The 19872-nt window shown below is 56.5% G+C and overlaps 1 protein-coding gene across 7 annotated transcripts in view; it reads right to left on the bottom strand.

Moving 5' to 3' along the window:
- Positions 1 to 19872, bottom strand: part of ZMIZ1 (zinc finger MIZ-type containing 1) — a 242727-nt gene that overhangs the window by 138551 nt on the left and 84304 nt on the right. For 4 of the 7 annotated variants that reach the window (XM_017865212.1, XM_017865205.1, XM_017865211.1 and 1 more), the window contains one exon: positions 11396 to 11476. The exons of 1 other annotated variant lie outside the window; for it this stretch is intronic. The gene's annotated coding sequence lies outside the window, so the exon portion shown is untranslated. Of the gene's footprint in view, positions 1 to 4444; positions 4615 to 6146; positions 6233 to 11395; positions 11477 to 19872 lie in introns of those variants that run through there. 2 more of the 7 variants (XM_017865206.1, XM_017865207.1) reach the window with 2 other exon arrangements.

Below are 19872 nucleotides of genomic sequence, written 5' to 3'. Positions count from 1 at the left end.
TGATCAAGGTATATTCTTAAAATTCTTCCTCCTTACACTCCTGGAGAAGCACCCCCCCCGCCCCACCCCCCGCCCCACTGTCCACTGTCCTCTGAGGCCTAAGGGGCTTCCTAGCAACAGGGACACTAGGCTGCCCTTGGATCCTTTGGTCCTAATCTGCTCTCAGAGCCTCTAGGCCAGGGGCATCCAACCTTTTGGCTTCCCTGGGCCACATTGGAAGAACTGTCTTGGGTCACACATAAAATACACTCACAATAGCTGATGACCTAAAAAAACAAAGTTCACAAAAAAATCTCATCATGTTTTAAGAAGGTTTACGAATTTGTGTTGGGCCACATTCAAAGTTGTCCTGAGCCATGTGCAGCCCATGGGTCGCGGGATGGACAAGCTTGCCCTAGGCCAGTGCCACCTCCCAGGAGTTCCTCAGCCCAGAGCCCTCCCTCCCTAATAGAGCCAAGCAGGCCCTGAGCAGCCCAGGCCCCAGGGTGTCCTGAGTCAGCTCATTCTTGGTGCAGAGCCAACAGATTTGGAAAAATCATACTGTACTGAGATTAAGTGCCTTTAATTCCTGTTGAACCCCCCATCTGACTCACTGCCTCCTCTCCTGGCTGGCCCCACAGTCATTACCATTTAAACACCTGTATTATCAAACTGCTGGGCACCAAAGGCTGGCAGAGAATTTACTTTCATTACAAAGGACCAATTCAGGGGAAGGGCCCACTCTCCAGCCACTGGTTGTTCATCTTTCCCATGGAGCTGGGAAGGTACGAGAAGGACCTGTGTAAAGTCTGATAATGGAAGACTTGAGATGATTTTTTGGAGAGTTTGTGTCCTCCTCTTTTGTGTCAAAAGATGCAACGGTGGCCCTCATGCTCCATGTGACAGGAGTGAGGGTTGGATGGGATGCTCCTTAGGTTGAGTCAGAGGCCAACCAAAGGCCAGTCTGCAGTTTAGGGTCAAAGGACCCAAGTTCCTACCCAGTTCTGCACCTGGAGACTTTGGCTATTTTCCTAACTTCCCTCTGCCTCAGTTTCTTCATCCATAAAATGGAGATGATACTGGTCCCTACCTTATAGGGTGTCACCGGGATCAAATAAATGACGCCCTGGTTGCTGACACTATTGTCATTATTACTATTATCATAACCATGATATATCTAAGGGCTTTGTAGCTGGCCTGTCCTCTCCCCTTCAGTGATAGATATGCCACAGGCGCTCATTTTCCTCCTGTCCTAGAGGCCCTAGGGAGGGTGGGTCTGTCTGGGGCATGCACCAAACACTGGGTACAAATGTGCTCCAGGGAGGCTGCCAGCTGGGCCCCAGGTGTCTTCACCCCCAATGTTCCTGCTTGGTCAGGTGTCACAGTGTGCCCTTAGGAGGGTGACGTGTGGCTCTGAAGGATGCTCCCCGCAGGCACCCACTACTCTGGGTTCCAATGAACAAGGCTGAGCTGCTCTGAGTCCTGCCCCTGCCCCTGCCCCAGAGGCCTCATGCCCTATCGCCTCACCCCTGCTGCTTCCTGACCTGAGCTTTCGGTTGCTCTGTGGATACCTGAGTGTATGCAATGCACCCTTCATTCGGTCAGCATTTATTGAGAGCCTACTACATTCCTACACTTAAAAAGCAGTGCTCTGTGCTGGTCATTCACTTTATAAAAGGGATATGGCCTCTGATGTACCGGGTCTGAGCCTGTGGCTGCCTCAATAGCATGGCTCCATCCTTGCTGGGCCTCCCTGTCGCAGGACAGGGCCAGGTGTGTGCCCAGTGATGCTCTGGCACAAACTCGATCACCTGCCCCAGCCCTAGCCCCACTTGAAATTCTTGAAATGCTCTGAGTGTCAATCCATTCCAGTCAGCCTCCTCCAGGAAGCCTTCCATAGGCCCTCACTCCCCAAGGACTCCTCCTCTTTGGATCTCAACACATCCCTTGCCCCACGGACACGGTGCATCACAAATTCTGTTCCTGCGTGTGGCCTACAGTGACCTAGACTGTGAGCTCCCCTGGAGCTGGCACAGGTCTGTTTCTTTGTCTCCTGAAGAGCTGAGCACAGACCCACACAAACAGTAGGTGCTTACTAAATACTGCTGCCTTACTGACTGCAGATAGAGAGTGAAGTGGAGAGGGGCTGACTTGTGCAGAGGCCTGAAGATGGGTGCTGTACCAGGCACCACATGTGAACTAAGGAACCAGTGAGGCTCCCAGCCCAGGACAGAGACAAAGCTCTGGTCTCTGGCATCCTCTGAGTGACAGCTCAAGCCAGTCCCTAAGTTCTAGGCCCTGGCCTCATCCCCGATGGGGTGAAGGCCCGGCAGTGAAGAATTCCTTCTCTGGCATTAGCCCAGACCCAGCTGCCTCAAACGAGGTCTCATTAGGACAGTGCCGGCTTTTTCACCTCTGCTTATTAACTCCCCTGAGCAGCAGTGAGTGGAAAACGGGAGGGAGCAGGGAGTGTGAGAGCCTTTTCATTTCTGGAGCTCACCGTGCTGTGCGTGGATATTCCTGGAAAGCTTCCATGAGGGCTGCCCTGGCTGGGGTTGGAGGACCCATGGGCTGGGGGACGGTTGTTGATTTAGGCTGACAGTGTGGGTCCAAGAAGGGACCAGTGTTCAGGAGCAGGCGGCCCCTAGGACCTGTCCTGAGATGGCACTGTCTTTTCCTAGGGGCTCAGCAGCTTAAGTTGAGGGCTTAAGCCTGTCGGGGCTGCCCATCCTAGATGGACCACACAAGGAGAGGCACGGTGGGGCACATGGGGTGGCCAAGAGACCAGACTGTGTGCCATGTGGAGCTCCCAGAGCTCACATCCTCTTAGCAAGCACGTTCCACTTTGGGCCTCAGTCTCCTCATCTGTAACAAGACAGGGCTCTTGCGGGGCCATCCTACGGTTCCAGTGCTGCAGGCTTTCATGCATGTTAACTAATAAGGCTCCCAGATGCCTCAGAGGAGCTGCAGGACTGCCCCGCCCCCCCACTCTGGCCTCCGCCCTACCTCCCAGTAGGCACCAGTTAGTGATCCAGCTCAGCTTACAGAAAAGATCTCAGATCTGAGTGGACTCCGCTAATGCCTGCAGAGTGAGGGCTTCCTGGAAGGTAAGGGAATGGACAATCAACAGCATGTGACACCCAGGGAACAGATTCTCTATCCCTAGGGCTCTGAGGCTGGCAGAAGGCTGCTGAGCCAAATGCTCTGTGGCTAGAAGGAATGGGGCGGAAACCCACAGATCTGCCCCAGGGAGCCTGGTAGAGGGGACATCAGGGAATGTCTGTCTGATTGTCATGAGGTTTTAAGGGCAGGAAGATCCCTGCCAGGTCATCTAAACCCCTGGTTTATCAGTGTGAAAACTGAGCCACAGAGAGGAACTGGCTCAAGTCTCTAGGCCAGCTCCCCTTTGCAGGCACCAGTGTGTCCCAGATTGGCCAGATCGCAAGTATTTTCTGGGGGCATCTGTTAAAAAATCAGAGTCCTAGGCCCAACTCCAGATCTACAGAATCAGACTCCGGGAGAGGGGCCTGGTGATCTGCATTTACACAGGTGTCCAAGGTGGCCTGGGTGTGCTAGCATGTCAGGGAAGCACTGCACCTCCATCTCAAAGTATCCTCCTGGAAGTTCCCACTTGAAAGCTCAGGAGAGGACCTAGGGGTCCATTGTCCCTGGAGAGACAAGTGTCTGGGTCCAGAGCTAACAAACGCCAACTTCAAACAGATGCTCCTGTTTGAGGGGTTGGAGGTATCTCCCCAAGGGCATTGGTCTGCCGCGAACAGAGAGGACTGGTGCTGTGTAGCTATTGCTGCATTTTATCCTGCCAGGTGGGTGCACTGCACCCCTTTACAGATGAGGAAACAGGTGAGTTGAGGATGCAAGTAACTTGTCCAGACTCACCTGGCTGATAGGTGGCAGAACAGAGATTTGAACCCAGAACTGTCTGTGCCTGAAACCCACACACTTTGACCACATGCCACACTTTATCCTCTATAATACTGAATTTACATGAGCAAAACTGTGTGGTGACTTCTTCAGCAATGGAGGTGTCTGGGCAGCAGCTGGGGGAGTCAATACCAGGCATGAGATGATCTTTTTCAGCTCTTCTGGAGCTGTGGCTGCGGACAGGCTAAGCTGGCTACAGGTTGCGTGGATGTCTGTTGCATTTCTTCCACACACAGATAAAAATGCTCCAGATTATTTACAGGTTCTAGTACATCAAAGTCCTCCTGGCTCAATCTTTGGCCATGCTGGAGCTGCCGGGCAGGAGGCAGCTGGGAACTCCTACCTGAGAGGGAATTGCTGGGGGCAGAGGCAATGAAGCACGGAGGGCTGGCACCCCAGGTAGTGACAAGGGCAGGGGTGGGGGGCTGTGATGGGAAGTCTGGTGAGGCCAGGGCCCAGAGAGAACTGGCAGGGGCTACCGGCGAGGGGCGAGGGCTGTCTCATGCCAGCCCGTCCCACCAACCTGACGGTGGGCCAGATGGAAGTGGCACCACTGGAGCAATCCACAGAAGTTATGAAGCAGAGATGTTCCCCTGGGCTCCAACACAGGTCCCTAAAGATGCCTCAGGGGAGCGGTGGAGAGTCCCAGAACAGTCATGAGGCAAGATGTGCTTGCTGTTTCCCAAACTGGAGCTGAAGAAGGGTGAGAAACACTTAATGGGGGAGGCAGATGTGGGCAAAAAGCTTCCAAAGGCTCAGCAACCATACATTTCCTGCTCTCCATTAACCAGTCAGCTCCTTGGGGGCTCTAGAAGGTTCTCTGGGGCCTGGCTCACCCAGCAGTCAGGGTGGACGGACACCTGTGGGGGTCACACTGAGGTCCCTGCCTCTTCCCTTCTCCTGCACTGGCCACAGCCCAGAGCTGAGACCTCAGTCAAGCAGACCTGATACCCAGGGAGCAGGGCTGAGAGCGCGACCGTGCGCCACACAGCGCACAGCATTATTTCTCGTAGAGTCCGCACATGGCCTCTGAATTCTTAACACGACCCATAGGTACATTAACAACCGGGATGCTAGACTACACCTTGTTGCTGTGCCCGGAGGAAGCTGAGGGTGCACAAGCTGGGTGCCTGTGGCTTCCTGCTGCCCTTCTGCACACGACTGTGCTGGGGACATGGTTCACAGCCTGCCCTGAGCTTTCAACGAGTATACGGTCTAGTGTGGAAACAGCAGATGGCTGGCTTGGAGGAGCAGAGACAAGGAAAGGCCATGGGGTGCCTGTGTGCAGATGAAGGAGGGAATGGGCTGGGGAAAGAAAGCGGGGCTGTTGGCTCAGTACACTCAAAACTCTGCAGCCCTTGCTGGTAGGAGGAGGTAGGCCCCTGGGGGAGCTCCACTTTGGGTAGTGGCACCAGCCCTGTCTGCAGTGGAGGGAGACAAGCACCTGAACCTTCCGTGACTCCCTGCCACACTGCCTGAGCGCAGGCAAACAAGAGGTAGATTGTAAACGGAGCGTACAGCCAAGTGCAGCCGGAGGGGGCTTGCGGGTAACAAAGAGGAAAATCGGCTCCAGAGGGCGGAGGGCTCTGGAGGGGCTGTTCTGCTGCCAGCCTGACTCCTAAGAAACACCCCACTTTGGGAGAACCCTCTAGGCCAGCAGGGGCAGGGCCAGGCTCTGGAGGGTAAATCCCCTCTTCTCCCTCCTGGCCTTGGAGCCATCCCTGCCGCAGGCATCCTCCACTCACTGGAGACCTGGGCTGGTTAACAGAACACAGCCTTTGGGCACTTTTGAGATTCAGACTCTGCTGGCTGATGTGGGAGGGGCTGGAGGGCAGGGGTGACCTTTCCTGGGAGGAGCCAGGGCTCTCACCCTCCTAGCTCCATCTAGGGTGTATGCTCACTGTCAGGAAGCTAGGAGGGATGAAGGGCAGGACTGGCCAATATGTGGCCCAGCCTGTGACAGCTGCTTGGTCTGGGGCTGTTTGGGCATTAAGTGCAGGGCAGTCTTAAGCACTGAAATCTACTGTGGGTGTGGCGGGGGGAACGAAATCGCTCATATCGCCTTTCCTCTATTCATTTCAGGTTCAGCCGCCTGGGTTCTAGCCATGGTCCTGCCTGCCTCGATCTGTCTTTAGGACAAGTGCCCTGTGCCTCGGTTCCTTATTTTGTCCTGCAGGACAGCGGTGGCCTTGCCTACAGAGACAGCATGTGCTCTGCAAACTCACCTGCAGGATTTCCTTCCTCAGGCTTCAGTTTCTTCACCTGCAAGGTGAGGAAACAGGACTCTCCTCTCCAAGCATGCGCCATGCAATACAGCTAACAGTGGAGACTGCAATGACTGGATTTCAAAGACTTAGTATGATGAAGAATGTAAAACATCTGCCCTGTGAATCCAATATATTACCATCCCAATATGTAATCAATGAAAAATGAAAAACAGCCTGGCGGGCAGTCTGATGCACACTTTAAATGGCATGAAGAGTGTTGAGGGAAGGCTCTGGATTTAGGAGGCCTGTCCAGGGAAGGTTACTGGGACCTCCAGGAGGTACAGGTGTGGCCTGAGGAGGGCTTCCCAGGATGGAGCCATGCAGCAGCCCACAGAAACTCAGGCCGGAGCACAGAGTGGGAAGGTGTGATGAAGAACAGGGGCGGGGGGCGGCGCGGTGAAGCTGCAGCCCAGGGCGCTGGCAGAAGGCTAGCGTGTGATGTGGCTGTGAAAGGAAGCTGAGGCCAGATGGCGGCGACTTCGAATGCCAGGCTGAGTCGCCTGGGCACGCAGCAGGCACTTCCAGGAAGACTAGCTGACCAGGGCCAGGGACAGAGGGAGGTTCCTGAGGGCGTCCAGGTGAGTGGTGGGGTCTCTGCACCTCACAGGCCACTGAGACCCTCTGGGCCTACACCCTCCAGCTTCCTCTCCCTTCAGGAGAGGACAATTTATTTATTCATGAGCATACAAATGCTCCCACCAGGCAGCCAGCTCCTGTACACCTCACTTCTAATTATAGCAGGAATTTCATTAATGCTGGAGGGAGATGCCAGGTTTCCAACCACCCCTTGTTAGTGGGCACAGGCCGCCTCTCGTTCTCTTGCTCCAGCTGGTGGCCAGTGACCCACATGCCCAGGACGGTACAGGGCAGCTGCAGGGTGGGCTAGCAGCCTGCACTCCTGAGCCAGGAGGTAGCCGGCACAGCAGGGCCATGGGGAAGGGATGGCACCTGCCCCCACCACCTGGCCACACACGGAGTGCAGCCTCCAGCAGCTGGGAATGTGGGGCTGTCTCAGACCCACCAAAGAGCAGGGTGGGAGGAAGTGGCATGTTGGTTGGAGCCAGATTTAGGCAAAGGCAGCAGGTAGGGAGGCCTCTGTTATGCAGAGCCCTGGGGATGACAAGAAGCAGTGATGCGGTGGCACGGTGCAGCCGTGCTGCTGGGAGGCCTGCTAAGGAGTGGCCCTGAGAAGGAGAGCGGAGGCGAGGAGGTGCAGGGACTCTGGGATACGCTGCAGGGACAGGGAGGTGTGCTGTGGAGGAGGCAGCGTCTGGGAAGCTGGGCAGGAGAGAGCTACAGGGAGAGATGAGGACAGACAGCCACAGGGAGACGGGACAGAGACACGAAGAGACAGACCCACTGCCCTACCCTGCAGGGAGAGCCCAGACACACACACACACACACACACACACACACACACAGAGCTGAGCTGGAGCTTGGAGGCCAAGGCTGGAAGAAGTAAAGAAACGACTAGTGCCAAGTTAGGCTTGGCTGCTCACAGAGGACCCCCCTAGCAGACCAGGCCCACCTAGGGGGAGCTGGTTGGGCCCACCCAGAGACTTCAGGCCAGAGGCTCAGGTTGTAAATCTGTGGCAGGAGGCATGGCCGCCAAATCCATGCCCTCCTGTGACCATAGGGAGCTGTCAAGACCTCCAGCTGTGGGAGGGCAGGTCAGAACACTCGGGCCTGAATGCTTGCCCCCCACACTGCCCCTCAGTCTGTTCCACTGTGGTCCGGGCCGCCCAGGCCAGTCTGAATGTGGAGCCAGTGTGCACATGGAGGTCCTGACACACACGGGAGGGAGGGGTCTCCCCTTTCCTTGAATACTCATGAATATTCACACAGCCTCACATGTCGTGCTGAACAATCATACCCATACACAGGCGCACACTAGTACACACGCACTTACACACAAGCACAAAGTCACACACCCTCCTCCTTCCCTCTGGAAGCTCTGAGCCTCCCAGAGCCACTACTCAGGCTAGGGTTCACTGTCATCCTGGGTCTCTGGGCAAGGAACCCCGGTCCCACATTAGGGCCAGAATGAGAGAAGCTGTTAAGAGGAAACTGGCTTTGTCAGGCCCAGCTCAGGCTCCCAAACTGAGCTCACCCGGGCAGGGGAGTTCACACTCCCCTGGAGAACACACTCCCCATCTGCTGCCCTCTCCTGAAGGATCGTGGCCCAAATACCAGAAAGGGAAAGGGAGCTGCTGAGGTAACACCAGACAGACCAGCATATAAGACCTAGGTCTGAGGCCCCCACCTCCAGACAAGGGCTTTCTATTCCTCCCCATCCCCCTACCCAACCCACAGCCTGTTAGACACCCCCTGATGTAAGGAGTATGGATCTTTCCCTCAACCCTGCTCAGTGCCCCTATGTCCATGCAATGGGGCCAGTCAAGGAGAGCAGGCACTGATGCTTCAGCACCTGTATCCTCGTCCAGTCCCCCCTGGGACCTTTGGGAAGGGGCTCCGGAGGGAACAGACTTCCTCCCCAGCAGTGCAGCCTCCCCATTAACCATTCTGGAGAGCCTCATGCTCTCTCCCAGACTCAGGGGTGCTCCAAGCCCCAAAATCCACTGTCCAAGTGGCCCATACAGCCCAACCCCAGCTTAGTGACAAGGAACTCACCACCTCTGCAGGAGGCAGCGTTTTAACATAAAATCTCCAGATAGCTCAGACTCTTGCAAAGTTGAATTGAAAGATGCCGAAGAGATAGCATGGTTGCCACTAAGGGGCCCAAGGTCTCCTGGCTGGAGTTCACCAAGCGAGACTGTCCTTTCCCCCATCATTAGCTTGGAAAGTGACAGAACCGGCCCCTCACACTGACTGTCACTCCAAATTATAACAGAGCTACAGTCACAAGATCCTGTAGCCAGTACCACTGCCTTCACTCAAGACAGCTAGCTAGGGCCCACAAGAATCACTCACTAACTCACTCTCACTCACTCACTCACTCACTCACTCACTTAACAGAGTATCAATGGGGCCACTGCTCTGTGCCAGGGACTAACACACGGTAGTGAAACATGGGTTCATTCAATGTTTAGTTTAACAGCTGCCCTTCACCCATTTTACAGGTGGCAAAGCTGAGTCCAGGGAAAGGCAGAAACTTCTCAAAGCCATACAGGGAGCCAATGGTCAAGAGCGGGGCCCTACGCTGCCTCTGTTGGCGCCGACAGTGGGCCAGCCTGGGAAGAAAGAGAGAAGGCCGCACTTCCGCCGTCTCCACCCCCAGCCGTTTCTAGGACACCAAGGTATTGATTACCACCCTAGCCTTGGAGTGGTTTTCTTTTCTTTCCTTTTTCCACCAAGGCTTTCTGTTCCTCATTTTTTTTTTTTTCTTTTTCAAAGAATCAACTTGAAGCCGCTCCTATGATTAATTACCAGCTGCCTAATGCTCCGCCACTGGCAATTTCTGGAAAAGGAATGAATTACCTTGAAAAACATCCGAAAAGAGAACCCACCGTGAAGGAGAATTTCAAAGGTTACCAGACAATTAGCAGAGGGTTCCCCTAGCCTTATCGAGTTGCAGGCAGGCCCCATTGGGGAGGGGCAGGCCACCAGCCTGGGGGCCACCCTCTGGCTCCAGAAAGCAGAGGGTTTGGCGGGCTGGACAAAGGCTGCAGGGCTTTCCCCAAGCAGCTCCCACGCTTGTCCTGGGGCCCCGCCCCTGGTCTCCAAGGCCTTGTGCACTGGTTAATCCTGACGGACCTCGGTTCAAATCCCCACTCCAGCACTGACGGCTCTGTGGGTTTCCTAACCATGCCGAGCCTCTGGAGAATGAATTAGACAAACCTCCCTGTGGGATTCTTGTGGGGAGAAAGAGGTATTAAAGGAGCATAGCTTCTGGCACACACACAGCAGATGCTCATGAGGCAGTAACATTTAAAAATATTCATGGCTTCTAAGCATCCTCACAGCAGCCCTGTCAGCAATGTCAGTATAATCAGCCTCATTTTCAGATGAGAAAGCTGGCTCTCACACAAGGGAAGGGACTGGTCCAAGGTCATGCAGCAGATCAGCAGACAGCCGAGGTTTCCTGCAGCGGGAAGGGAGACGGAGGCTGGCTCTCCAATGTCGGAGCCTGACCGAGGCTCACCCGGCCTGCCTTAGGCCCCTGGCAGTGCTAAGCTCTAGGAGGGACACTGAGGGCAGCAGGGGATGTTAGGAGACAGCCCCACACCAGGGTGAAGACTCCCCTCTCCTGGGCTGCCTGAGCACCACGACGCCTTGGGACAAAGGGCTCTGGCCCAAGTGACAATTTTTGTGAAGCCTCTCATCTCTAGGTTGAGGGTTGCCACGGAAACAGGGATTACACAGGTCACCCTCAGGGACAGGGCCAAGGGAGATCACCCTGAAATGCCACCCCATGATGAGAAATGCTGGGGCACGGGGGACAGAGCTGAGCTCAACCTCAGGACCTGCTGGCCCCAGCTGCTCTCAGTTGCTCCTCAAGGGGCCCTGCCCCCCTCATCAGGCCAGGGGTTCAGTCTGTGTCCATCCTGGCACTGATGGGTCCTCAGGGGGAGCAGGGTGGTGGAAACTGAGGTGTGTGGAGAGAAAGTTGGGTTCCAGCACCCTTGAGGAAAAGGACTGACATGTCCCCAGTCCTTGCTGTGTGCCAGGTGTGCAGTCTCCTCACCGCGACAGTGGGGCAGGTGCCGACATCTCATTCCCATTTGACAGATGGGTAAACAGAGGCACAGAGTAACCATGTGTGCCAATCAGGATTTGAACCCAGGTGGTCTGACCCCAGAGCCCAGTGTGTATCCACCTCAGCGTGTTTGTGAGAGTAGGTAGAAGGGGTGGTAGCCCCGCACCCATTTCAGCCCAAATATTCCTGCTCACCCAGGCCCCCTTTCGTGGGGCTGCCCCTACCCCACAGGGTTTAGAGCGGTACAGACAGGGCTCCTGTGCCAAGACCAGGTAGCCAGACCTGCCCCTCTCCCCGGGCAGACCTCCAGCCCCCACCCCTAGCAGCTGCTCTAGAGAAATGCCAGGCCAAGAGGTCCCTGGGTGCCAAGTAGAGGGACGCCCCATTTGGGGCATGATGAGGTTCCAGCAAAGGTGACTTGTACCCACTCCTGCCCATCAGGGCTGAGGCCCGAGTCAAAGGTCCAGCATGCTAGGGCCAGCACCTGCCCTCATCAGGACTTGCCTGCTTCCGACCCAGCCACCTCCCGCCAGCCCAGTGGCACACCTACCTCAGTGATCTGCAAATCACCAGTGGCCCACGCGCCAGTCAGTAGCTCGCGGCCCCTCCACCTCACTTCAGCTCCATCCTGCTGCAATAAGAGCAGGAGGTCAGTGGGTCTACCCACAGCAGAGGCCCGGGCACTGACCATGAGGCCACTGCCCAGTGCCACCGTATCATCCCCATCTGACAGAGGAGGACTCCAAAGGGACATGATGGGGTGCCCTGGCATAAACAAGCCCCTGACTCCCCACACCTGCCAGTTACTGGTTATGTGATTACGGATATGCTCTCAGACTCTCTGGGGTTCAGTTTCCTCATGTGTCAAAGTGGGGTCAAAATATGTCTCCAGGTCACTGGGAGAATCCAAGGAGACGTGATGACAAAGGCACTTGGCGTTCACCCATTCATTCAACAAACATTCAGCAAGCATGCCGATGTAATAGTGATCCCTAGCCTTGCAGAGACTCAGAAGAGAGCAAAGAATCAAATAATACAAAAGTAAAAGCAGTGCTTGCCAGAAACAAACAACGAGTCCAGGGTCCACACAGCAGAGACTCAAGGTCCCAGGTAGCTTCTCTGGGGAACTGAAGTTGAGCAACAAGCCAGGGAGAGGCAGGCCAAGATGCGGCAAACAGCGTTCTAGGCAGAGGGAACAGCATGTGTGAAGACTCCAAGATGGAGAAAAGTGACTGGCCCAGTGGAGGACTTGGGGTCCGTGGTGTAGTAGATGCACTGAGCAAGGGAGAGGGTGGTGTGAGTGGGGACCACGGGCCAGGGACAGTAAGAGAGAGAATGGGCAGGAGCTACAGCAGCATCTGGGCAGCTGAGGGACGTGACCCTAGTTCTAGTTCAGGAAGCCCCCATGGCTGTGAAGGGAGAAGGGCTTGGAGGGATAGAAGGAGGCAGAAGAGCAGTGGGGACGCTGCTCCAGAGTCCAGGCCAGAGACAGTGGTGCTCGGGGCAGAGATGGCAGCAGGCAGAAGTGCAGGGCCTGCTGGTGCACTGGGCATGCGGGTACACGACCATCCTTGTTGGGTGGCGCTCAGCTGGCCCACCTCCTCAATGGCCCACCAACATGCCCCCCACTGCCCACAGAGTCCCGAGGGCAGAAGGGAAGATGAGACCCAGAGATCTGGTAGGTGGGCTTCTCTGGGGTCTCAGCTGGAGGCTGGGATGTGCAGAACCCTGAATTCAGGCTCTGGCTGTGAAAGTGTCCCGATGCGTGGCCGTGAACAATCACTGTGCCTCTCTGCACCGGAAAGTCCACCTCTAAAAACCAGGAAACCTGACTGCAGGGCCGAGCTCCTCTTAGAACAAGGCCCGTGGCTCACAGCCCGGGAGGTGGTGCCCACATCACATGAAGCATAGACCTCCATACATGCCAAGGGGCTGGGTAAGGGCATTAGCCTGGGCTCCACTTCACTGTGCACAGGCAGGGGCTCCCAGGGAGAAATGGTGCCCACGGCCCCGGTAAGAGGCAGAGGCCTGGTGATCGAGAGGCAGGCTCAGTAATCACAAGGATCTGCTTCAAAGCTTGGCTTTGCCCTCGTACCAAGTGTGTGACTTGGACATGTTTCTTAAGCCTCCCTCTGCCTCAGTTTCCTCAACTGTGGTAGGGGATATAGAAACAACCAGAAGGCCTCCCTCAAAGAGCTGTGCAGACTGTGTAAGGCAGTGCATGTGAGGGCCAGACACCAGCGGCTCTCCACACACGTCAGCTGATGCATGGATGACCCTGCAGGGGCTGGTGCTGGGCTCCATGAGTGCTGGAACCCTATACCCCAAGATCCTGGAGCCAGGCCCAGCGTCCCCACCCCAGCCATGGGGAGAGGAAGTGGCTCTACATCCTGACCTTCTGGTTCTGGCAGCCCCCAAATTCTGCTTACCTTGGAAATACAAACAGCTTTGGGGTTCATTGACCCCAATACTTTCCTTTCACTGAGGAGGAAACTGAGGCCCAGAGACAGGCAGCGTTTGCCCTCATGTGGGGTCATGCAGTGAATCAGCGGCTGGGGCAGAACTGGAGTCAGTCTCCTGCCTCCCCACCGCCCACAGCTAGGCCTTTTCCAAAGGCAAGCTGGCCAGCAGAGCCGCTGACAGAGAGAAAATAATTATCTTGGCAGCTGAGACGGAAGCCAGAGCCGAAAAGCCCTTGCTCCCCAGTGAGCATCGGCCAGGCCCTGAGAAACGGCGTCGGGCCCTCAACCTCTCAGGGGTGCTCGGCTCACGGTTCATGCACATACCTCACTGCCCCAGCCACCCCAGCCCCTTGATGTTGGGCTTGTGCAAAGGGCAAACTGAGATCAGAGAGGGGAAGGGACCCAGCCAGGGTCACACAGCCATAAGTGGGGGTGCTAGAATTTGAACTCAGGCCTTGGTTGGGGGACAGTGAGTCTGCGTTGGACCACCCCGCTGGGAAAGAGAGAGGGAGTAGGAGGGACCCTGTATTGAGTCCATATTGTGGATTGTGCCCTGGATATTTCCTTCAGCCCTCAGTGAAACGCTGTGAGGTAGACACTGACATCTCTATTTCCACATGAGGCCAAGAGGTTCTATAACCTCCTGAGGTTGCACAGCTAATAAGGAGCTCACAGGAACACAGCCGGGATGTGAGTAAGCATCCCATGCCCACTCAGTCTGCCCACTACGCAGCAACCAGCCTGAGAGCCTGAACCCTGCCCAGCCCTGGGAGCTGCTCAGCAGCCCTGCTCAGGGCCAGACGGCGCTGGGCATCCTTCATGCTGGGAAAGGGGGGCTCAGGAACCAGTAGCCTGTGCCATGCTGTGCACACCCACCCTGCTAGTGCCTTAGCTGAGGCTCACAGCCTGTGTGGACTTGGCCTCCTGGGGAGTTCAGGGAGAAGAGAGGGCAGGAGATGAGGTGTAGCCCCGTTTGCTCCCAGCCTGGTCAGACCGCAAGGATAAACCACGAAGGGCTGGAGGGGAGCGCTCTTTTCTGTAAAGGCCTTGGTGCCACGGAGTGGGTGCAGCCTGAGCCTCAAGGCCAGTGAAGGCCCACCCAATGTCCCCATGAGGCAGGGACCCCAATGCCCAGATAGCTCTCCCAGGCACCCTCAGCACAGCACCTCTCACTTCTGGGGGGTGTAAGACCCTGACCACAGGGCAGCTTCTCATTTCGAGAACAGAAAGGGCAGCGTGCAGACAGCAGCCTGAAACACCCTTCACTCTCACAGTGCATCTGAAGCTCCTGGGGGAGGGGAGGCCAGGACCCACTCCTGCTTTGCAGAACATGACACTGAGAAGGATGGGGCTGCCAGAGGTGTCCAGCTGGAAAGTGACAAGGCTGAGTCTCAGACAAGGCAGATGTCACTTGGGGGTAGGGACTGTCCTGGGACCAACATGGGTTCCCCCCATCATATCTATCTTCCCAGCCCCACCTTCTCCAGGGATCCCCGGAAGGACCTGGGTATGGCCTGGGGTGGAGGCACTTGGTCAAGTTGACCCAGGGCTGAGTCTGACCCAGAGAGATGCAGGGTCAGTCAATCCAGGATTCCTGGAGGGCAGAGGTGCCCGAAATGTGGGGTATCCAGGATGAGGGGTGGCTCTAGGCCTGCGGCTAAGCTGCTAAGGCTTGGGAGTCCACAGTTGGGGCTGAAGCCCCTGGCCTCAAGGGTTAGGGCAAGAGTGGGTAGAGCTGGGTTTGAACACTTGCTGGGGGACCTTCAGCAAGTCACTAGGCTTCCCTAATCCACCAGCTCCTCCCTAAGCAGGGGCCGACCGCCCTCCACTGGCTCTCACCAGGGAAGGCTCCAGGCTGTACTGGGGGAGGGGGCAGATGGCCCTGGTGCTGTGCTGGGCAGGGGTTACACCAGGGCTTACACCTTCAACCTGGAATTCAGGGCTTCCATCACCAGGCCTCAGCTCCTCATTCTTGCTGCTGACCACACACATGTCTTGGCCCTCGTAGCTGTGAGGCCTTCACAAGATATGGGGTGTGCAGATGCAGGTGCCAAGGAGGAAGAGCTCAGCCCATGGTGCCCACCCAAGTCAGGGCAAGGGTAATTGCTCAAGGTCATAAGTGGCAAAGCGGGGATCAGAACAGTGGTTACAAGGGGGTCCACCCACGCCTGGTCCAACCCGCCGCTCCCCTGGCTGAGCCAGCGGAACCAGCTCCCGCGCCAGCGGAACCAGCTCCCGCTACAGTGACCCTCAGGCGCCTGAGCTGCTCTACCCTCATTTCATAGATGCGCCAAACAGCTGCTGGTCAGGCGACAAGCAGACTCTTGGGGTGACAGGGGATTCCCCACCTTGGAGAGCCCTGCCACCACACACATCCCCTTACATGACCCCAGGGACAGGCCCCTGTCCTCCCCTGGCGGGCCAGTACTGACTCCAGGAGCAAGGCAAATATTTACCCCATGGTTATCCAAATGGGGCTGGCTGCCCCGCCTCCTGCATTCCTGAAATACCTGTTCCCTGACCTCACCAAGCTGGGGGTGAGGATCCAGACACAGGGAAGAGCCAGACCGAGGCTGGGCCAGGGTGCAGGCCAAGGCCCACTGGCCAGAAGGATGAGGCAGCCCTAAATCGCCCCTCTGGCCTTGCACCCACCAGGGGAGGCTCCAGGGTGCTCTGGACATTGGCCGTAGCAAGGACCTCCCCCATGGACAACGAGGGGAGAGGGTCACACTGCCCCCAGGGTGCTGTGGCACCAATGCCACCTCAGAGCTCCTGTCATTAGGCCTCAGCTGTTCACACTTGCTGCCAACTGACCACACACACACACACACACACACACACCCCTTATGCCTGCAAAGTGAACCATTCAACCTGCTCAAACATGGTAGAGTCTCCCACCTGCCAGGTTCCCTCCTCAGGAACCCTGGCAGCTCTCACTGCCCCACTCCACCACTCCATCCTTAGCACAATCCTGTCACCAGGGAGCTGTAAGGTCCCACTTTACAAAGGAAGAAACTGCTCAACAGAGAGCAAAGGCCACGCATCACACAGTGGCAGAACAGGAGCCACAGTCCCCTACATGGCGCCTTGTGCAGCTCTACGTCTGGTTACTGTTCTTTGGAACCCTATCCATCCTTTGATGTGCAAAGAGCCACCACCTCATGCTGCCTTCTCTGAGAGCCACCTCCACGGGATAGGTACCCTCCCTGAACTTCCAGACATGCTGGTGTTTCTTTTCACTTGCATAATTAAAATCAGGAGCCTGTTTATCTCTTCAGCCTCGAGGCCCATGAGGGCAGGGACCTGGTAGTCCTCATTCCAGGCACAGCAGAGCTGAACCCAGGGATTTGGTGCTCTGGGAGAACTGCACATCCTCTCAATCTTTTCGCCAAAGAGCAGTAACTACAGTTGGCCTCAAGGAACAGAAATGAATGAGGACCTGGGAAGCTGGTAGTTTGGGGTCCGCGGGAAGTCCTGGGTGGGGCTGCCCGAGAGTTGCGAGGTACCCTTGGTTCGATCATCCTGTTGGTCTTCACCTCCTGTGAGGAGGCTCCGGGCTGCCCTCTAGCAGATGGTAGGCACTGCCTTCCCACGCCCAGCCGGGGAAGCCCAGCCTGCCTGCTGGGCCTGCTTTCTGCTCCTTGCCACATGCCCCTCGGCTCCCTCGCCTTCCTCTCTCCCATGGGGAAGGCTGGAAAGTGGCCAGGGAAGGGCGGACAGGCAGCTCCGGGCTGACCTGCTGGGAATGCAGGAACACCAGGCGAGAGAAGTGCAGGCCTGGCAAGCTGACATCATGGGAAGTTGTGGCTGGCACCTGCTGCTGGGCCCTCAGGACACCTCCATGTGGGGGAAGTTCCTGTGGCCAGAGGAAATGCCATGCAAACCTGGGGTCCCCTACCTGGCACTGTGGGGACCCAAAGAGTGGGAACTGGGGAAGGGCAGCAGGGGGTTCCGAACTACCCTCCTCACCCACCTACCATCTCTGCAACTTGGTTTCCTCATTTTAAAAACAGGGCTATAAAGTGACTTCTAGAAGTTGTTCATTTCATTCATTCTTTTATTTAAAAACAACTGATGACAACGCCTGCTATCCGGCAGAGAAGGAAAAGAAGGAGAAGAGGGAAAGAGTAGGGGTGGGGACGGGGCTAAAGGCCAGCACCTGCCCAGCCTTTGTGCTTCTCCAGGGTGCTCACACATTGTGTGACGCCGGTGGGGAAGACACAGGAGACGGGTAATCCTCAGATAACTAGGGGCATGTGCATAGAGTGCTGGCGGGCCTGTGCAGCTCGGCCTGGAAACAAAATGGGGGTCAGGGCCACTGTCCCTTGGGCAGTCTTTCAGGCAGGAGGGTACCTCTCCCTGGGCAAAGGCCCAGAGCCTTTGGGGGAGAAGAGCTTTGGGCTGAAGAGAGAGCTGCAGAGGGCAGCAGTGAGCAGGGTGCAGCTGCATTCGTGGGGCAGGGCACATGCACACATCCCTGGGGCCTTTCCAAGGCTTTGCCCCCCGTCCAGTCCTGGTCTACTGTGCTCTCAAGGCCAAGATGGAGGCGCACCTCCTCTTGGAGGAAGAGCCCATGCAGCATCGCCCAGGCCCCAGGAATGACTTCTGCCCACCCTGCCTCAGCCGTGCCCTGGCTGTTGGTGCACATGCGTAGCTTGTCTGGCCTCCGGCTCCTGCCAACCTAGCCCCTTGGTGCTGGACTTGTACAAAGACACAAACTGAGACCAGAGAGAGGGAAGGGCCCAGCCAAGGTCACACCATGATGAAAAGGGGAACTAGAATTCAGAAACAAATGACTTAGGGACTGGCTTCCCTTTCCTTTGAGTTTGCATCAGACCCCGAACTGGGAAAGGGAGGGGAAAAGCTGTCCCGACTGCCCCAGCCAACACCTCCAAGCAAGCAAAGAGGCCTTGAGCTCTGACAGGTGGCCCACTCACACCTGAGGAAGAGGGATGGGGCTCCCTTCTCCCCAGGTCACCAAATGAACAATTTCTCCTTTAATTAAGGGATGAGGGCACAGCATAGAATGGTGGCCTCTCTGGGTTCCAACGCATCTAGGTTCCGAAGCATCAGAGAGGCCTCAGCTCTGGTGCTTACTTAGCTGCGTGATGCTGGGATAGGAACTTGGGTCAGTTTCCTCATATAAAATGGGGGACACTAAGAGTCACTACTCTCACAGAGTTGTTGAAGGACATAACAAGATTAGGCCCATATGCACGTGCACAGGAAATGCTCCGTAAACAGGGGCCGTAAGTCATTATTATCACCGGCTCAGGGTTGCTGCCCAGTGTAGACTTGGGGTCCTGCCTGGGGTGGGGGCACTGAACCCCATATCACAGAGACAGAGAAAGACCCAGGGCTCTGGGAAGATGAGTCCTGGCCTCAGATGAGTCCAAGACCGACTCAGGAGAGGCTTCATAGCACCCCCACAGCTGGGCTTCATAGAACCACCTGCTCCCAGGAGAGGGTCCTCACCTCCTCTTCCACAGGAGCAGCCTAAGGTGCCAAGCATCCTTCAGGTGCAAAATCCATGCCAGGTACTCCCTTCCACACCCACCACTCATCAGGCTCCATAGGGTGGGCACAGCCACCCCTTTTCCAGGGACCGAAGTCTTGCTTAAGGGGCACCCAGCTGGGGGTGGCCAGACCAGGTCCCCCGGCACCCACCTGGGCCCTTGCCGCTCCCAATGCCAGGGATCTAAGTGGAATTTCCTGCTGGTGGCCTCTCTTAGAAGTTTTGCCTCTTGCCTCTGTCCACTCTGCTTGGTGCCAACCACCTGGCCCTATGCTTCTGAGAGCTGCCCTAGAGGGCACCCCATCCCACCTCTGGGAGGCACCCAATCCTAAATGCCCTGCAGCATTTAATGGGCCTGGCAGAGACTCTCAGGAGAGTCCTTGGAGGTCCTTGGGAAGCTCTGAGGGCAAGCCTGCCACCCTACAGAGAAGGGGACACAAACCCAAAGGCGGTTTGGGTATCAGAATGGAACCCAGGTCCATTCTGGTGTTGGAGGTCCAGCTGAGGACCCAGGGGGTCCAATCCTGACCCACAAGAAAGTCACTTATCCCTCCAGTCTGTTTCCTCATCTGGGGCTAACAGCAGCTCAAGGATTAGATGAACTGACATACCGATGATCAGCACAGGAAGGTCGCGGGGCTGAAGGGCACGGGCACTGTCGGTGGCACACACAAACCACTGAGCACCGAGTGTTCTCGGTGACCCCCTTCCTGGGCCAGGCGCCAGCCCCTTGGCGGTCACGCTTCCCAAACAGGCATCCCTCTGGGATTCTGGCCACACGTGGGCCAGGCCAGTCTGAAGTGATGACCGAGACCCAGAGTTAAAAATGCCAGACAAAGGAAAGTCCTGTTCTTGCTAGCGGGCGGTGGCGGGTCTAGGCATGGGCTCTAACCTCACCCAGGCCTGGATGAAATCCTGGCCGGCTCACAAGCCACGTGGCCTTGGCCAATTCCCTGCACCTCTCTCTGCCTCAGTTTCTTCAATAGGTCATGAGAAGGGAGAAGGTTTAGTGGGTTAACAAGTGCATGGTTCAACCTCTGGTTCTCAGAG

The sequence above is a fragment of the Rhinopithecus bieti genome, unplaced genomic scaffold, assembly GCF_001698545.2.
Source record: "Rhinopithecus bieti isolate Rb0 unplaced genomic scaffold, ASM169854v2 scaffold_81282, whole genome shotgun sequence".
In the NCBI taxonomy this organism is placed as follows: Eukaryota; Metazoa; Chordata; class Mammalia; order Primates; family Cercopithecidae; genus Rhinopithecus; species Rhinopithecus bieti.
This window is presented reverse-complemented; position numbering and strand designations above follow the sequence as displayed.